This window comes from Ochotona curzoniae, unplaced genomic scaffold (genome assembly GCF_017591425.1).
Source record: "Ochotona curzoniae isolate NIBS_2020 unplaced genomic scaffold, NIBS_Ocur_1.0 scaffold_3208, whole genome shotgun sequence".
In the NCBI taxonomy this organism is placed as follows: Eukaryota; Metazoa; Chordata; class Mammalia; order Lagomorpha; family Ochotonidae; genus Ochotona; species Ochotona curzoniae.
In genome coordinates, this window is record NW_024467106.1 from 42,063,348 (window position 1) to 42,068,728 (window position 5,381).

General features: G+C 36.0%; 1 pseudogene; it reads right to left on the bottom strand.

The window, feature by feature from the left end:
* Positions 1 to 4,276: 4,276 nt before the first annotated feature.
* Positions 4,277 to 4,368, bottom strand: LOC121145143 (annotated as a pseudogene).
* Positions 4,369 to 5,381: the final 1,013 nt, after the last annotated feature.

Genomic DNA, 5,381 nt, shown 5'->3' on the forward strand with positions numbered 1-5,381 from the left:
CTCTTTACGTTCACTGAGGCACATGGTTCCACTATTATTTGAATAAGTGCCTTGCTACATAAAATGTATTCTTAATATTTCTTGAAGGAATGTGCTTTTCATGATTCCATTGAAACTTCCACATGTAACTTGCTTGTTATATTCTGTAATTTACAGATATCTCTCTTTACCTTTCTATCCGTTATTGGGCTTTAAGCTCACTGATATAATGATTTCTGATCCCCAGTACACAGCCCGGTGGTTGGTGCACGTATATATTCAAAAAAAGTAAACGAAGTTGAATGCTTCTCATGTGACTCACACCTAAGCTTAAATATCTTGGGTAGACAGCATTTCAGTTCAGTCTAATTAATGCTGATGCATCCATTAGATGTCAGACTATATGCATGATAACCGAGTTCACAAAAGTATATGAAGTGATGGTCTAGAAAAGAAGACAGTAACACAAAGAGTAAATTACAGATGAGATGTTATGTGTGAATGAAAAACATGTGCCTGGAGCAGTATGGTTGCATGGAGGATGAAGAGATGCCTCCTCATTCCCATCTTAGTTTGAAAGACTCAGAATTAGAATTGTAGAGTTTTGTGTATGAGTGGATTCTAGCTGCTAAGGACAATGACCAGGGATTATTGAGCAGTAGTTTGATGCTGCTGAACTATAAAGCATGAGGCACAGAGTGATACACATTAGGCTAGAAGGAATGTCGTAGATGTTAGAAGAAGCAAAATAGTTGTGTTCTTTATGTTTTTCTGTGCAAACTGATCATCATAATTCTGGAGTTTTTCTTGGCCAACGGGAATAATGCTTATACCACAGGATGAAGAAACATTTTAGTTACTAAAGTTGACTAATCAATTAATTGATTCATTCAGTAAACACTTCTTTAACATATTCTGAGTACCAGACACTAATGATAGTTATAGTCAAGCACGATTCATTTGAATAAATAACAAAACATGATGGAATAAACAGAATAATGTAGATTAATAGATCTCAAATGTTGTGGTCTTAGGATTCCTTTATTTTTCTAAATAATACTGAAGACCCAGTATAAGGTCCAGACACATCAATATTAATTGCTTTAGAAATTTAGGTAGACATTTTTGAAAGAGCTATTAAGAATAATAGATCAATTACATGTTAACAGCATGTTTTTAGGAAAATAAATGAAATTTGTCCATTTTCCCTTATAAAATACTTAGTGAGAATTGTGCCATTGTATGCTGTTTATGTAAGTCTCTAGGTGTGGTCTGATGGGTGCTGGATTCTTCGGAGTATCTGCTTGTGTATACAATCTATTGCATTATGCTTTTCTAATCGAAGTACATTGAGACCATTCAGATTTACACAGCTATAAAATTAGAAAAGTATTTTTATAGCCGTTTTAGACAATTGTGTCTGTTTCTTTGACACTACACAAATGTTGATGAGTGATAGCTTCTTGAAAAATTTTGACCATGTGCAATGTGAAAGTAATCAATAAACATTTTGTACTTTGTGATGATATCAAGATTTATTGATCTGTTTTATACTTTGAATGGATTTTTGACCAAACATAATTTTGTAACATCAGTAATATTAGTCATTTGAAAAATATTGGTTATTTAGTGAACAACAGATTCATTTTATTATAAAACATTAGATCACAATATAAACATAATAGCATAATGAAGCATTATAAATAAATATAAAACATAAGATCTTCATTAATTCCCATACTCACCTCATCAGAAAGAGTCTTGAAGTGTTGGGAAGATGTCAACTTTATGGTGAGAAGTTTTCCAAAGTTCTAACTTTTGCTTGAATATTTAGATTTTATCACTGACAACAAATATTGTCAATTGCTCTCTTTAAAATGGCAGGCTCATTTAATTCACTTTCTAGAGAATATCTGCCAAATACCCAAGTTTGAATAATCACAGTTTTTAGTGTAAATAATTCTTTCAACTAAGAAAGGCATTCTAAGAAAATAGAGTGAGTAGTTCATCTGGCAATTCAATCATGCAGTTGCTTTTCTTCTATTTGAAATTAATAAGGAGTAGGGGAAGAGAGGAAGATGAAAAGAGAGGAAGAGAGTATAAAATAGTAGATAGGAAAGAATGATTCCATCTCCTGGTTCACTCTCCAAATACCCAAAGGGTCAGAAGGGAAGGTGGACAGTGGGCAGGAATCCAATTCCTTGGGTTTTCTTCACTGCCGTCAGTAGTTGGAGCCAGATACAGGCATCAAACCCAGATCCTCTGATATGAACCAAGAATATCCTAACAACATCTTAATCATTAGAGCAAATATCCATGCACGTGCTTTGCTTAAGTTCCCTGCAGAAGAAAGTCATTACATAATGAAGAATGTTTGGGGGTACTTCCCATTTTGTCACATAGTTTTTATAATTGTGTACCAGACCTAGTGCTGGGAGCAGATAAAGCTGTTACTTGTAGTGTCAGCATTCCAACTGAGCATTAGGTGAAGTTCCAGCTGCTCCATGTCTGATCTAGCTCCCTGCTTATGCAGCTGGGAAACAGTAGGAGATGGCTCAAGTATCTAGGCCTCTGCTCTCAGATGGGAAATCTGGATAAAGCTGCTGGCTCTTGGTCTAGGACCGGCTCAGTTTTGGCCATTGAAGCTGTTTGAGAAGTGAATCAGCAGGTGAAAGTTTTGTTTTTGCTTTTTTTTCTTTTTAAGATATGCCAAAGTTTAGTGAAGGATTATTTCATTGAGTATATTTTAAGTGGAACTAGATTTTTTTTGTTCGATTTAAAAAAAAATGTAATTGTATGGGAATGAAGAAGGTAATAATTATTTAACAGACTTATGTTGTCACAATTCACAACGAAGTGTCCAGCTATCTTTTTCATCATTGCTTTTGTATTATTAGTGGTATGTCAGTGGAGTTGATCAAGGATAAACTGATAACTAAAAGTTATTCTACATGAGTGCTGTTGTGCTAGCAGGCTAACCAGGGATTATGATGCTTCCATCCCATTTCTTGAATCAGGGCACTGATTCAAGTCCCAGCTGCTTCACTTCTGACCCAGCATCAAACTAAGCATTCTGAGAGAAGGCAGATGATAGCTCAACTGCTTGATTCTCTGCCATCAATATGGGAGACCTGGACGGAACCCCTGGCTCCTGAATTTGTTGAGCCCTCGCTGTTATAGGAAATATGGGGAGTGAACCACCACATGGAAGGTCTCTCTCTGCCACTCTTTCAAATAAATGAAAAATAAAAACAAAAATTTTAAAAAGAAAGCTATTCAGTACTTTGAATATTTTAGCCTTATTTGTGTTTGTTGTCAAACAGGCTCAAAAAGCATGGCTGTTGATGACTTACTTGTTGGTGCTGATATAACCCAAATACAAGCAGAATGATCATACTTTTAGACTCTTCCATTCATAAACCAAGAGTTAAATTATACAGAAGCCATAGCAGCCAAGACTTCATATTTCCAGCTAAATCTTTAGTTCAACAAGTTACTGGATGGTTGGCAAGTGGCAGTACTGTGAATTTCTTTACTGATTCCTCTTTCAGCAGGCAGTCAGCAGTCCAACTGCTCAAGGTTCACTTGTCTCCCAGTGTCTGAATGTGTTTTTCTAGCTAATGCAATTTGATCACTTACTTTGTGATTTGCCTCTGGGGTTTCTTCATTTTCAGTTCAAAAGATATAAGCAATAGTTTTTGGGTTTTAGGAGCTCATTATACCTGTGTTTAAAAGATTTAAGCCATTTATATAAAAACTGTGAGTCTGTTTCCAATATATTTTGTTGAATTTTCCTTTGTACAGAGTCATATTCAGTCATGGAGGATAAGTAAGTAATGTGAATCTACCTCTGAGCACTTTTTTTGTTACTATGAAAATAATTGCTATGGAATGCTTTGTCACCAGCACAAGTGGTACTGAAAATTGAAAGTATTGAATGATTTTTATTTATTATATTATTTTGGATCAAGTGTGTTGATACCATCTTCACATCACCCAAGAAATAGTGGCTAAAGCTGATGAGATCTTGACACTAAATGTATGCCGAAAAGTATTTGAAGCATGTTGTTTTAAAGAAATCCCACCTTCTCAGTCTGTGGTATGTGTGTACCATACACCATAGGTGTGAGAAATGAAGGAAGGTATGACTGCCTCAGATTCCCAGAGGACAAACTGGGATACATTCTTTCATTCTACTTAATGGTAATGTATATGCCTCATTTTCACTTGAAATTTGCTAGGTCCTGAATCCAGGATTGCAGGTTTCCTAAGGAGTCAGAGGAGCAGCTTCAGGCTCTAGAATGGAGAAAAGAAGCTACCTCCTTGCGCAGGGACCATGCTAATCTTCTCTGTAGTGTTCCAGTTTTAGTATATGTGCTGCTGAAGCAAGTCAGAACAGCTAACTTCGATGTTGATGATCTCCCCCTGCCCACATGACCCTACTGCTGCCCTGAAAGATGGCACACTTGTGAGAATCCTGTGTGATTCTGCAAGCCTAAAGATGAGATGTTAATTGTAGTAACATGGTTTGCTGCAGCTGGAGGTGATTTAGAGACTGTAGTCCATAGATAAGAGTATGTGAAGCCCTGAGACCTTCAGTTGCTTGCCTGAGTTCATTTGTTAAGGGCTGACCCAGTAGGTGAATATTTTGGCATGTGGTGGAGCTAAATTAAGTGCAAATTAACTTAATTAATTTAGTTTTCAGGACGACTTCCTGCTATAAGGACTACATGATCTAATTTCATTGCTCCCACAATAAAAAGATCATGACACAAGGTAATAGGGCCCCATGTTGAAAGGGGGGAGGGTAGTAAACCTCTTAACACAAAGAAAGACTACACATTTCTGCTCCTGCCAATGTCCAGGAGCTGAGATTTGATAGTTTTATGAAAGGAAATTCATAGTGTGGATAAGAATTAATATGTGTGTAATTAATGGGGAGGTTTTAGATATTCAAGTAAATTTGTTGATTGGCAACATTAACCAACTTTGAAATCTAACTCTGTAAAAGGTGGAACTCTACTCCAGTGCATTAAAAATTCATTACTGAACATACTTATGTGTTGTATAAATTCAAATTTTAAGTATAAATTTCAACAAGTGAAATCAGAGCAAGTGCTTTGAGGGGACTCTGGAAACTAGGGCTTCCTATGTTAATATTTACTTAGTGATTCCTTATCTCAACGTCAGTTATTGAGGAGTACTCTATACCTCATAATTCTCCACTTTTTTTTTCCTGTAATCTAGCAACAAATAGTTTGTCTTTCTCTGTCCCAGACATGCTTTACTTGAGTATTCAAATCCCAGAGGAAAACTGTAAACTCTAACTCAACAATCCAAGGCAGTGTAAGTGTTTTATATTGTAATTTTTAATGTAAGAAACTGCTTTCGATCTGTCTGTT